This window comes from Saccopteryx bilineata, chromosome 5 (genome assembly GCF_036850765.1).
Source record: "Saccopteryx bilineata isolate mSacBil1 chromosome 5, mSacBil1_pri_phased_curated, whole genome shotgun sequence".
Classification (NCBI taxonomy): Eukaryota; Metazoa; Chordata; class Mammalia; order Chiroptera; family Emballonuridae; genus Saccopteryx; species Saccopteryx bilineata.
Genome location: NC_089494.1, coordinates 199,245,987 through 199,260,731, shown reverse-complemented (window position 1 = coordinate 199,260,731; position 14,745 = coordinate 199,245,987). Strand labels below are relative to the sequence as shown.

General features: G+C 38.9%; 1 non-coding gene across 1 annotated transcript; it reads right to left on the bottom strand.

Annotated features, from left to right (window-relative positions):
• Positions 1-2,078: 2,078 nt before the first annotated feature.
• On the bottom strand, positions 2,079-2,185 carry LOC136307077 (U6 spliceosomal RNA). The gene has a single exon (XR_010725769.1). It is a non-coding gene; the product is annotated as a U6 spliceosomal RNA (small nuclear RNA).
• Between the last annotated feature and the right edge of the window lie 12,560 nt (positions 2,186-14,745).

Sequence of the window (14,745 nt, the reverse complement as noted above, 5' to 3'; positions counted from 1 at the left end):
GGCTCCAAGGATAGGTTTTTCTGTTTCTGGTTGAAGATCTTGTTGAGTTTTGGGGGAGATTTATCAGTATCGCTTCCTACCGCGCCATTACTCTGACCGAAAACACCATGAATTTTAAAAAATTCCCTTCACAATGATAAAATATTTTTTATATAACAACCCAATGGGAAATATTTTGTACCTGCATAAATAAAATAATGGATTTTAAAGTCCAACAATATGTAAGAATTTAATATATGATAATTATGGCATTTTGAACCAAGAGTGAAACAGGTTGGATTATTCCATAAATCATGATAGGATAATGAATTAAGTCTAATGGCAGAAAAAAAATTCTAGAACAACTCATGCACATGGAAAACAAAAACCATAACAATCAAAGAAGAAAATAAAAGATTCAATCCCCTTTATTTTCAAAGCCAGAACTTCTGAGCAATGTAAAAATAGAAGTTTAAAGTTTGATAGATAGAAAATTTAAATTTAAATATTCTATATGTTAAAAAGATAACAAAATAAAGAAGATAAAATGAAAACAAAATTTGCATCATATCATAGCTAAGGGTACATATTGTTATAACAAGACTATTTACATATAAAATAACAATAAAAATAAACAAAGGCATGAACAATTTATAATAAAATGAAAAGAAATGATAAACAGTGTGTTCTTAAAGTTATTTATTTTAAAATTTGTATTTATTGAATTTAGCAAGAGAGGAATGGAGAAAGAGTGAGAAAAAGGCAGGAACATGGATCCCGTCCTGTATGTGCCCTAACCTGGGATCAAACCTTCAACCTCTGTGCTTTGGGATAATGCTTTGATCAACTGAGCCGTCCCTCCAGAGCAATAAACAGTGTGTTTATATATCTAACCTCATTGGAACACAGAAACAGCAGTTATACTACAATTTTTGGTACATCAATATTAAGTATTTATTTTATTATGGCTATATGAGTATCATTCATCCCAGAACCAACTAGTGTTTGCTGATTATGTTTCCTTTCTTATACAAATTTCTATATTCCTAGAGTTAACATTTGCATACAAATTTGATGTTTGATCTCTTGGATGGTTTCTAAATTTCTTATCTAGTCTCTTCTACTTTTTATCTGTATTTTTTTCTCTTAATTCTTAATTTTAACTTTCAATTCTTTCCCTAACTGAGTTGTTTTGGCCATATATGGTATTATTTCCTGGAGATATTTCTTATTCTATGGTGCTTATTTTTATATTTCTTATTGCTTCACATGTAGTATCTTCTCTCATCTTTTGGAAAATTATAGTGATATTTTCCTTCTATGTTTTTTTTTCTACTTTCTGTACTGTTTTCAAATCCCCTGCCTTCCTGTTTCTGTTTGCTGGTTTTGGTCTCCTGTTTTCATGAGGCTTTTCTCATATGTCCTGAGATCTTTGTCTATCTGTTCATATATAAAGTCTACCGGAAAGTTCTGTTCATTTTTGGAATAAAACAAAATACAAATTTTTTTTACCATCAATAAACTTTATTAAATAATATAATTGCCATTATTATTAATGATTTCTTGCCAGCGTGAGGGCAATTTGTATATCCTATTTTTGAAGAATGTTTTATCTTTTGATACGAAAAATTGAACCAGTGTTTGTTTGATATCTTCTTCATTTTTGAATTTTTTGCCCTTCAAAAAATTTTGTAAGGACAAAAATAAGTGATAGTCAGAGGGTGCTAAGTCTGGGGAATATGGTGGATGTGACAGACATGCTTCTGTAGCATTTCTTACTTGTTGAAATTCGTAAAAATTACAGTGGCGTAAATGAACTTTGTCAGTAGCCATGGGTACACTATCGCTTCACACATAAGACTAACGTGAATTAACTTTGTTTTAGTTAATTTGCTACATCAGTATGTATACATTAAGTGATAAAAATAGGCACACATGTGCCAAATAAATATGTGCTTATGTGTCAAAACTTGTGATAAAACAGACAGAACTTTCCAGTAGACCTTATAGTTTAAAGAACTAAAAAGTTGATTGAATACTCTGAGGCATGGTGAAGTCTAATAGTGGTTAGGGAATTAAGAACCTGACTATTTTTTTTTTTTAATATGGAACGCTTCACGAATTTGCGTGTCATCCTTGCGCAGGGGCCATGCTAATCTTCTCTGTATCGTTCCAATTTTAGTATATGTGCTGCCGAAGCGAGCACAAACCTGACTATTTTGTTAGGGCACTCTAAATTATCAGACTAGGTCTTATTTGTGAGTCATTAAATTTCTCCAGAAACAAACCCTCCAATCTCTTGCCTAATTGCTAGAATTTGAGGAACCAAGGGGAAAGACTCTGGGTCAGAAGGAGGATTTTCTCGGTAGGTCTCCTTGGTTTCAGTACAGTGCCTTAGCCCTGCCTGCTGCCTGCTGCCTGCTGAGGGTCTGGATTCAGGGCTCCAAAGAGTAAACTGCTAGTCATCTGCCCCCCCTGGGGATTGGGAGTTGAGTGTCTGCAATAGATATGCAGAATAATCACAGCTCTTTATAAAGACTTTCAACCAACACTAGTGTTTTATGCACTGTTTTCTTCAGAAGTCACTAGTGTCTGTAAACCCTGAAACGTTCAGGTGTTCTGTGGATAGATTGGCTGTCTTCTCGTTGTCCTCTTTGGGCTAAGACCTTGTCTTCTGCTCTGCCAAAGCAATTTTCGTTTGTCCATCCGCTTCTTAGATTCCAGAGTTTTGCTGGCATCTCTCATTTGCTGTCCTTTCCAATTTGGGTGTTTTTTGTTTGTTTGTTTAATTCTTGTGAGTTTATACGTCTTTTATTCTTCATAATTATTTTAGTATAAGTTTAAAGCAAGTTGAGATATAAATTTTGGGTTCAATTTGGCTGGCTTAACCAGAAGTTTCAGTTGCAACTGAAAAAAAAAATCAGTTAAACCATAGCTTTTTATAGTGGAAAGGGAGCTTCAATATCATCTATAGATGTCAAAGTATTGCCTTAACTGTAGAGGAAACAGGCACAGAGAATGTGAATGAATTACCAGAGATACTTAGGTTACCAAAGGCAAAGTCAGGACTCTTAATATGTACCTATGGCAACTGCCTTTTGGTTGGGTCTCAAATAACTGCCACCCACTGGTAACTGGCTTCACCCACATTGTGCAGGTTCACACTCTGTTTCCTTTCCATGGGCCCAATCCTTTGGAGATAGCTGATTGGAACAAAGCAGGTTATTAGCTCCAACCTGAGCCCCAAATTCTCTTCCATGGGAATTTGAATTTGGGACCCAGAGATACTAACCTATTACTTACTCCAAGATGTTTTTTTAAAAAGGAGCAGAAACCTCAGATGTGGATAGTCAGTCATCTTGGCGACACCATGACTAAGTAGGATTATTTTAATAACTTGGTACATACTGAAAAATAAAAATAAATACAGAAATGGTATTCATGTATGTGTGCACACTAACATATAGGAATGCATGTGGAAATAAGTTACCAACAAGTCCACATAATTGTGTTCGGACAATGATTGATGAAGACATGTCTAGGACATGTCCTTTTTTAAGGGAAGAAAAAACAAAAACAAAAATACCCATTGCAGCTGGTTCCCCTACGACTGTCCTTTCCCCATCACTTTCTGGGGTAGATAGATGGCTTCAGTTTCTTTCCAGTGTCAGCTGGTGACCTCTGGGGCTTGCTGCTACTCTCCTGGACTCTTTGGTTTCTACAAGCATTAAAAACATTTACAGTGACTTAAAGAACCACACACACACAAAACACATGCACTTCACACTCAGCATGAAAGCAGTTCCACCATGTTGGTTCTTTCTCTCGTCTTTGGAAGCTGGTTGTTTTCTTCTCCCAAGTCTCATCTCTCCACGTAGTGTATTTGGTTGAAAAAGAGGTTGTAACAGATGTGGATAAGGTTGCTGATTAGTGAAACCAGAGAAGAGGAAAGGAGAGTTTTCAAATCCTGAGTGAATGATTTCCTCTGAAGAAGTGGGTGCTCCTTGTGTTTTCTCCTGTTTCCTAAACAGCTGGAATCAAGTGAAGCTGCCTGAACGAAAGATCTAGATCACATTTTCACGGCATCAAAGAGAAACAAATATGGACCAAGCAGAAATGAAGGAATAGAATTAATCAAAATGAGGCAGCAGAACAAAATACATATAATATATTAATATCAGTCCTTTCTGGTTCTCACAACAACAAATAAATATGTGTGACGATGTGTGGGCAAAGCTCTGTGAAGGTAGTTTCAAATCCGTGCTCTCACTTTCACGTCAGTCTTCTGTGAGTCATCTTTATACCGTCCTTGCTCCCCAGCAGAACCGACCGCTCCCTCCCTTGTCCACCCACAGTACCACACATATTGATTTATTATGTAGTCACAGAACACTGTCACATTTGTTTGTGTGCATAGCCCTGTCACTGCTACTCCCAGAAGTCCATAAAACTTTGCAGAAAAAGAAAATTCTCTCATCTGTCTGAATTAACACACACTAAAGGACTGGCATAGCTGAAGCATTTAATATTAGAGAAACAAATGATTTTAACATAGAGAAACCACTTAATTTTAGGTAAGTTTTCTACCCCAATTTTTACAAATATTACCAGCCTATCATCTGGAGGAGACAACAATCACCTACTTATGGAGCCAGCAGGTCATCAGTCAACCTTAGTTACCCTGATACCTGGTGTTACACAGAGAGGAAAATGAGGCTCATTAGACCTCATAGAATTCTGATTCTGTCACTTTAAATTAGTGGCCATGGGAAAGTCACTCAACTTAATTCTCTGAGACTTCATATGTTTATTATCTGTTAAATGGGCTAGAGTATATTGGAGGGTAATAAGAGTAGTCAAATGGAATAATAAATTCTGTCACTTTACCTAGATCACAGCAGGAGCTCAGCAAAGGTATAAGCTGGAATTTTCTCTATGAAGAAATTCTAGGGCAGGGTAAAAATTCCTAACAATTTCTTCCCCCCTTTTTTAGGTGAGAAGAGGGGAGATAGTGAGGCAGACACCTGCATGTGCCCTGACCAAGATCCACCTGGAAACCCCATCAGGGACTGATGCTCGAGTACTGAGCTGTTTTTAGTGCCTGAGGCTGACACACTCAAATGGAGCCATTCTCAGAGTAGAGGACCAATAGAATCACTGGCTGTGAGAGGAAAAGAGTAAGAAAAGGGGAGATGAGAGGGAGAGAAGCAGATGGTTGCTTTCCCTGTGTGTCCTGACTGGGAATTGAACCTGGGACATCCATATGGCAGGCCAATGCTCTATCCACTGAGCCACCAGCCAGGGCCTTCTTCTTAAAAAATATTTAATATAATTTTGTGAGATAGGCTACTTGAAATGAAGAATGCATGCTGGTATGCTAACTATAACTTTCTAATTGATGTACTGAAATAGATTTTTTTGCTAGGGAATATTTCTAATGTTGAAACTTTCTTAAATAAAGGAACCCAGTAACTCCAGAAATGGAAAAAGCAAGGACTCCACAAGTATGTGATAGATGACTAAATATATGAAGAAATCAATTGATCAATCAGTCAGTCAATGTGGCTAATGATGTTACCTGGAGAGCAGAAAAAGGTTTTATCTGCAGAAAAATATAAAAGCTCTCCTCCCAGAAACTGTCAGAAAGTGCAGTAGATTGAGGGAGAGACATGGGACAGTTCTTTTCAGTTTATATTTATGATTCTGGTTTATTATGAACCTGGTCTTGTCCCTAGCCAAGGAACTTGGGTAGCACTTGGAATTTTACTCCACGAGCTATTTTGCTCATTTGGTGGTACCTGTTTATGACTTCCTCTATCTCACAGAAGCCTATCTCCATTTATTTGGCTCTAATAACTAAATCACCCTCGCTTAAGAGTCAAGAGACCTGGCTTTACAAAACTGTGCATTCTATAAACTTTTTAGATTCTTTGCACTCTTAACCTTTGGAAAGAGATGGTTTGAATAGACAATTACTAACTTCCCTTTTTATTCTAAAATTGCAAGAATATGCCAAAAAGTATTTCTCCATGGAAAGGCCATACTATTATGAAATACAGAAGAGCTGAGTAGGCCACTGGCCCCCCATGCATGGGAAGGCTGGGGCCCCAGAGCGGGGTGAGGGGTTGCATTTCCTCAGCACAGCCTTCGGTGTGTGCCCAGTCCTGTGGCTTCAGCTTTCTGAACCCAAGAGCTCTTTTGCTTGATGTCTCACCCTTTGGCTTGCCTTGTCTCTTATTTATTCTCCCCCCACCTCCAAGTTTTTCCTCTCTTCCCTGTACCAGTTTGTGAAAAATCCTGCCTCACAGACCCTCTGCTCTGCTGGGTCAGGCTGTCCAGTCTGAAGGTGGGATATGCACCATGCTCTGGATGGTCTTTCTTTTCTGAGCCACTGACAGAAACAAAAACAGGAAAAGCTCCAGTTAGAGCTTTGGGTATTGAATGAGGGATTAACAACAATTAGCCCCGAATAAAGATGTATTCTAGAGAGTTCACAGGGGCTGAATGCCCGGGTGTCTCTGTGGTAGAGAAACATTCTGAGCGCTCAGAGGGGAGGCAGCCTGCCGCTCCAGGGCTGAAGGGGAACGCTGCCAATGATAAAACAAACCTTCAAGACCAAGGGCAATGAGGAGCCTGTCGCTGTCCTGTGACAGGAAGCACACATGTCTAAATATACAAACATTCTACTCTTATGCAGCAAATAGTAGTGAAAAGGATCTCGTCTCAAAAAAGAAATCCCTATCTCTAGAAAATTTTGGTTGAGAAGACAAGGATATCGCTAGAGATGAAAAGATATTTAATTTTTTTCTCTTTCACTGAAATTAAATCAAGCCAACTTTTAGGTGCATGCTTTCTAGAATGTCTCCATGTTTTACAAATGCAGTCCTCAGTTCAAATTATTTTTACTTCAACTTCATCCCGGGCGGGGCACAAGAATAAGTTGAAAGAGGTTTCAGTTTCTAGCACGACGTCTGGCCAATAACAAGTGCTCCATAAATGCCTGTTGAGTTAGGTGTTTGATGAAGGCAGAAAAGTTGACTTATTTATTTAACCAGAAAATAAAAAGAAAAAAAAACTAACAAAGGCTCTTTACATACAAAACTGTACTTTCAGGAAGCCTAAGCTCTTCCAATCCGACAAGTCTTTATAAAAGCTCTCTGGAAAAGCCCTCTGGCTGAAAAGAGGTCTTTCCCTTAAAAAGAATGAAATAATAATTTGAGTCAAGGCTAGGGAAGGCCAAAGGGCAATTCCATTTCTCATGGTCACTTGAGAAGCAGAGAATCAGTTCAGCTGGGTAATGCCACAGCCACCACCACAGGGCTGGGTAAGTGTTACAAGCGCCCGGACACTGCTGTCATTTTCATTGATAATGGTAAGACATAGCCTTTATTCCACCATAACCTCCACCTAGGGGAAATAAGTCTTCGCCGACCTTGTGCAGGCTCATTATTCCTGCTCCATCAACTTTGGCCGATGTGCAAATATTGAAGCAAGTCTAAAGAGCCAAAGAAGGGACTGATGATTACCACATTCATACTAATGAGTGGAACGGAATTGGGAATATGTTTAGCTAGTGTTGCCACTGAAGGAGATGACTTAAAAAGGAGGAAAAAATCATTAGGATGATTATTGATCTTCAAAAAATGACCAAGACATAAAACCCACAAGAGGTAAGAATTGAAGAGAGAAAGATAGTGGCTCTAGGAAATCTGTGTGTGTGTGTGTGTGTGTGTGTGTGTGTTAATGTTTGGCTCACTTAGAAGACTCTGTATGGACTCCAGCAGGCTACTACATGCCAATAAGAACAGTTTACACACAGCCCTCTTGTCCTTCCCCTTTGTTTGAAGTTTTTCTTAGTATATACATTAGACGTAAATATACCCACAGCAAATGCATACTGTTATTAACATATGCCCTGACTTCTGTGGTGGATGCCATAGGACCCCAAAGCTGGTGAAGTCTTAGGGAAAGGGCACATAGGAGAGAATATAATGACAACCATGTGAACTAATGAAAGTCATTTTTCCCTTGCACTTCATTAAATGTTGTAACACCATTCTTATCAAACCCACCCTATACTCAAACAAAAGTCATTTATTTGGGAGTGAACATGTTGCTTATTTATTTTAAGGGCTCTGCCCCATATTCAATGGTTGCAATAACTCTTCACATCCGTCATTTTGGAATGCTTGCACTTCAAAAGAAATTAAATTTCTCGCGACAGTAAGGGATGTTTAGAAACAGGCTATTCTCTAAATGCTTTTATTTTATTTTATTTTATTTTACATAAATATAACTCTCAAGTTCTGCCTAAGCTTTAAGAAGATTTTTTTTTCAACATCATTTTATTTTCCTCTACGGAGCATCACAGGCCTTTTGAGTCTGGCACGGAACGCTGCTGCTGGTATTCAAAGCCCGTCAGTTGTCAGCATCCTCAAAGGTCTCTATGCCTGAAGCCGAGAGAGCGCTTTAACTAGGCTCACACCAGCGCTTCTCTCCACGGACACAGGGAGGCAGTGCGGGAAAGCCTGGCTTCCCTGAGCCAGAAGCAGCGAGAATGTTGGGCACAACTTACTCCTCCTTCCCACTGTTAAAGTCTTAACATTTCAACTGCTTGGTTAACCTTTATCTAAGAATTGTAAAGGAAAAGATCAGGTTACCTGACCAATAAAACCAGCCAACCAAACAAACAAATAATACCCTTTTTAATGATTGTATATTGAAGGGTAATGACATTATAAAAACTATTTAAAGTGACTATTATTTAAAGTAGTTTTACAATATGTCGTATATCCCATATCCAACACTCAACACCCATCACAGGCACATATCTAGAGTTTTCTTGCTGACCCTGCCCTCCCAAGAGGATGTGCAAATCACTTTAAAATTTATAATTTCACTAAAGTCTTCCACTAGCCCTCAAGGTTACAATTATAATAGGCTTGCTTCCATTTCATGGAGAAGGAGACTGAAGTTACAGGGTTTGCATGGTTTGAGATGGTTACATAGGGACCAGTAAACAGTAAGCTGGAGAAAGTAGTAAGTCAGGATTTCAACCCATGTCATCTGACTCTGTCAAACATCATTCACTGTACTCCACTCACTCAGATTTATACAGAAAGCAGAAATCAGTGATCTATCTCCCAGACTGCTCCTCATAAGAATCTTAAAGGGGGGTGAATTAGGAGATACTATCTTTCCTTTGCCCAATGCCAAAAACAAGACACAAATTTAAAAGCTCATCATCATAATCCTTACCCCACAAGTAATTGAGCCCCCATCTCACAGCTTTTCTCCCCCAACTATTGTATGAAACCAGACTTTGCTTTTATTTTCTATTCTGTTATTATTATTCCCACAATTTTTCTTTTTTCCTTTGCTTATACCTTGAACCTGTCAATGACTTTTCAAAACAAGTGGAAATCTCTTCTACAGTGTCCCCGCCCTGGTCCCCACTCTGCCCCTTCTCCATCCATTCCCACTGTGATCACCATTAATCTTATTTGTCTCTTTTCCCAACACGTGGCCTTACTTCCATTTCTTCCCTGTTCTGATCCACCCTACATGGTACTTTCAGATCAGCCATCCTAAACCATGTTTGAATTGCATCACTGCCCAGCTTCAAAACGTTAAGGGGTTTCTTTTTGCTTATTCAAGCAATAAACAGACTTATCCTAGCAGTTACAGACACTCCATAGTTTCACCAAAACTCTTTTTCCAAAGGCAGCCCTTTTATTCTCTTTCATGCAAGCTTGGCCTCTTGTACCTGCTGTCCATGAAAGCTATGTACCTTCTGCTTTGCTCATATGTGGTGACTGCCCTTTCTCATTATGTGTACACCTTGAAATTCTGTATTCACCAGAATCTAAGTCAAACAGTGGGTTCTTCATGAAGCCACTCCCAATTCACCCAGAGATAGATAATTTTCTCCTTGAAATTCCCACCCATAAGCCTAATGCAAATTTTTAAAACTTCATTTTCAATTCTAGTTAACATATTAGATTAGTTTCAGGTGTACAACATAGTGTTGATGCACTTCCAGAGCACCTCGTTTATCAATTATTTCTTGAATGGTATTTACTTGCATACATATTCATCTTCTCCCCCAGGGTATAAGTGCATGAGGGCAAGACCAGGTCTCTATGAATTCACAGCAGGCCCAGAACAGCTTTCACATATTTGGTGCTTAGTAAGTAGATTAAAAAAAACAAAACAAAACTTTTCCACTATCCCCTCATACCATATATTTATATTTACATTTATGTTTATATTAGTTGATGTTCTATCACTCAATAAATTAATTGTTAATATTTATAGATCACATTATATAAGTCAGGCACTGTACTAGGTGCTACAGTAAACAAAACAGACATGTTCTGGCCCTGGCCGGTTGGCTCAGCGGTAGAACATCGGCCTGGCGTGCGGGGGACCCGGGTTTGATTCCCGGCCAGGGCACATAGGAGAAGCGCCCATTTGCTTCTCCACCCCCCCCCCCTCTCCTTCCTCTCTGTCTCTCTCTTCCCCTCCCGCAGCCAAGGCTCCATTGGAGCAAAGATGGCCCGGGCGCTGGGGATGGCTCCTTGGCCTCTGCCCCAGGCGCTAGAGTGGCTCTGGTCGCAGCAGAGCGACGCCCTGGAGGGGCAGAGCATCGCCCCCTGGTGGGCAGAGTGTCGCTCATGCAGAAGCCATATATATGACTTCATATATATTTAATGACATTGGTACTCTTCTCTAGACAGCATGAGCTCTGAGGACAGGTATCCTGTTTCTTCTTTACTCTAGCATCTATTGTATGTAGTTTCAGGCACACAATGTGTTCAAAAACATGCATTAAGTATTCATCATATGGGTAATTGTAATTTAAGATGGCTTTAAAGCTTGAGCTAAGAGATTTCTTTTCCCTCAAATCTTGGCTTCTAATCTTTCTTATCTTAGCAAATATTAATAATTCTAATTACCTGATTGCTAAGCCAGAAACCAGGGTATTGCCCTTGGTTGTTTCTCTCCTTCATGCCTCACATGTAACAAGCCCTGTGGTTTCTTCCTTAGATCTGTCCTCCACCCCATATTAGCACCATTGCTGTGCAATCTTAAAACACACCATTTCTTTTTTTTTTTTTTTTTCTGAAGTGAGAAGCGGGAAGCAGAGAGACAGACTCCTGCATGTGCCCGACTGGGATCCACCTGGCATGCCCACCAGGGGGCGATGTTCTGCCCATCTGAGGCAGTGCTCCATTGTAACTGGAGCCATTATAGCACCTGAGGCGGTGGCTATGGAGCCATCCTCAGTACCCTGGCCATTTTTGCTGCATTGGAGCCCTGACTGTGGGAGAGAAAGAGACAGAGAGAAAGGAGAGGGGGAAGGGTGGAAAAACTGATGGGCATTTCTCCTGTGTGCCCTGGCTGGGAATTGAACCCAGGACTTCCACATGCTGGGCCGATGCTCTACCACTGAGCTAGCTGGCCAGAGCTGACACACCATTTCTTACTTGGACCACAGCAATGGATCCCTTACCAGTTTCTCTAATTTTATTCTCCCCTTCCTTTAAATTTATCTCTTTACAGCCCCCAGAATCACCTAAAAGCACCAATGGATCATGATATTCTCTGTTGAAATCCTGGAATGGATCACCCCCAGGATTACTAAATAATCCACTTTCTTCCTAGTATCTACAAGACCCACATGATCTGATAGTTGCCTCTCTCGCCAACCCAATTTTGGCCTCTCCTTCCATTCATTCATTATTATCCAGCTGTGTGGTTTCCCTTCAGTTCCTAAAAAGCGCTATGCTTTTCCCCACCTCTTGGCTTTTTTTCCTTGCAGTTACCTCTGTCTGGAATAACCTTTCTCCTAACCTTTGAATGGCTGACTTCTTCTAGTCTCATGTGTCCTCTGAGAAACTGTACTTGAACTCCTTGCCTGAGTACTTTTTCTACACAGCCCCTTCCAGAGCACTTCACAGGCTCTGCAGGTTTGTCTAATGCCATCACTATACGCAAAAGTTAGTAATTTATTATCTACCTTCCTTAGAACATGTCTGTTGTTTTTTTTGTTTTTTGTTTTTGTATTTTTCTGAAACTGGAAACAGGGAGAGACAGTCAGACAGACTCCCGCATGCGCCCGACCGGGATCTACCCGGCACGCGGACTCGGTGGTTGGAGATTTTATGTAAACGAGATCACACTGCTTTTAAAAATTGTATTTCTTAGATGCTTTGTTCACATTTGAAAGACAAAAGTTACTTACCATTTTGCAAATGAACCCTAGGAATTCGTGGGAGTAGAAGTTCAAACCAAACACATAATCACTTTGCGGACAGCTGCTCAAAATTTGCTTTCATTTCGACTTTTAACTTCCCCTAACCTCAGTCCTGCCTGAGCAACCTCTTAAACAAGTGTGGCTGGAGCATGGCCTGAAAGTCATGTTCAAGCTCTGCTTCCGTGGCCAGGACTGTCACGTCAGTGTCGTGTGATTTTAAAGTGACTGCTTTAAAGGAAAGAATGAATACACAACGTCATCCCACAACTTTATCAAGAAGTGTTAGACATGCACAGAAAAAATTATATTGGGAAACTACTTAAAATTATACTTAAATTCTGCTTTAAGTCTGAATAGAACTCATGGCCTGAAAATTTTCTCTGTATACACCATAGGTGACAATCAAATTATTTGAGAGAATAGTCCAAATACAGTTAAAGGAAAATGTTGCTTCTCAGAGTTCCTCTTCTTAAATGTTTTACCTAAATGTTCCCCAGCATATCGGCAATAAATTATATAACCAAATACATTACATGTTCATTAATTGACAATGTATAGAATACTCAGATACTGAGCTCAAGTTAATTGAATCCTTATAAATTAAAATTTGGCCACAGGATCTCTCGGCCCCCCCAGGATTCACTGACTATTTATTGACAACTTTCCTAAAATTCCTGTCTATGACAGCTTAAAATATCATATTGTTAATATTATGATATTTTGCTTTATACTTTGTAACAATTGTCTACTTCAAAGGACTCTTTATCCCCTCAGCATGTGCAGAATGAGTTCATTAATTTTCTAAAACATAGTTTATATGAAGTCACATTCTAATAGTCACCTTCCTAATGCTGAAAATCTTGTTTTCCTTAAAACACGTCACTCTGATTTTCTGTAGATGGGCATTCTGGCATATTCCTCAACTGCTTTCACTGTTCACCAGGCCAGCCAAAAAGCTCTGACCATATGCACTGACTGAATCACTATACTTCTTCTCTGCTAACATCAAGTATATACAGTGATCATCTGTCTCCCTTTGATCTTCAGCTAGCACAAGCCTTTTCTCTCTAAGTTGTCTTCCAAGGTTTGTTTTTGATATTTAAACAATTTGGACATCTCTAAAAGTGGAGTGGGATTGACACCAAGATAAGGTGATAATTAATTTATTAAGTGATTTTGTACAAAAATGGCAAACTGAATATGACCCTGGAGCATGACTGATTCACCCAATGAGAAGTGTGAAGAAAGCCATTCATCTGGTTTTGCCCCTTCTAGCTGAGAACATCTATAGGGAGCTTTTTATCCCCCTGGAGTTGGAGTTAATAAAATTCAACAGAAATAATAATATTTTTAATTGAAATGCTTAATTAATTGGCATCAGCAATATTTCTTATTTTTATATTTCTCTGTTTAGTTGAATTGCAGATATAGAGTAGGTCACACTCCATGTCATTACGAGGGACATTTTGTTTTCTAAGATGAGACTTCAATGCTAAATAATTCCTAAATAAGGAGAAATGAGGTATGAAAGGCAAATGTGTTTCATTTATCTCAAACCTAGGTAGCCTAGAGATAAACCCGGTCAAAGAGAGTTGAATGTTTTCAGCATTTTGTGTTTCAAAGCAAAATAAACATTGTCTATGTAAATAAGAACCATGGTTACCTTTTTTCTTTATTCTATGTGAATGCCAAAGCAATAGATTACCCAAAATAAAATAACCAAAAAATTTAATATGACCTTTAGATATCATTGTTCCTAATAAAATAGCTAACTCTTAGAATGAATTGGTCTGACTGTTTCACAAGATTAATTTTACGCAAAGTAAACACAACTGTCCCTGTATAGTGGAACCAAAGAACAACTATAATTTAAAACAGTTACTTGTTGGCCGAACACAGCAAAAAGACTAGGAAGCAATTGATGGTTTAGATAGAATGCCACATTTAAGGGCTAGATGAGAAAAAGAAATGACTAAACACAAGGAATAATCAGGGAAATAGTTAGAGAATCGTATGTAATAAAAGTTAATCAAGGTGGGAACTACAAGACAGCAGTGTCTAAGAAGTAGTAAGAATAATTTAATTATTATGTCCAGAGAATATGGATTATTCTGGTTTCCAAGAAGAGAGGTTTTCAGGCCTGAAAACATCCCACTACTGTCTTCCAGGCTGCACATAGACCTCTGTTATGGATTAAATTATTTCAAAGATATAAGTCTAACCCCAAGTACTTTGCAATGTGACTTCATTCAGAAAGAGGGCCTTTGCAGAGGTAATCAAGTTAAAATGAGGTCATTAGGGTGGACCATAATTGAATAGGACTGGTGTCTTTATAAAAATTAAAATTTGAATACAGAGACAAATGCTCACAGTGGGAAAACAACCACGTGATAGGAAGGATGTGCCTACAAGCCAAGAAAGCCATGGATTGCTGGTCAACACCAAAAAATTCTCCCGTGCAGCTGTCAGTGAATGCATGGTTCCGCTGACCCCTTGATTTTGTTCCT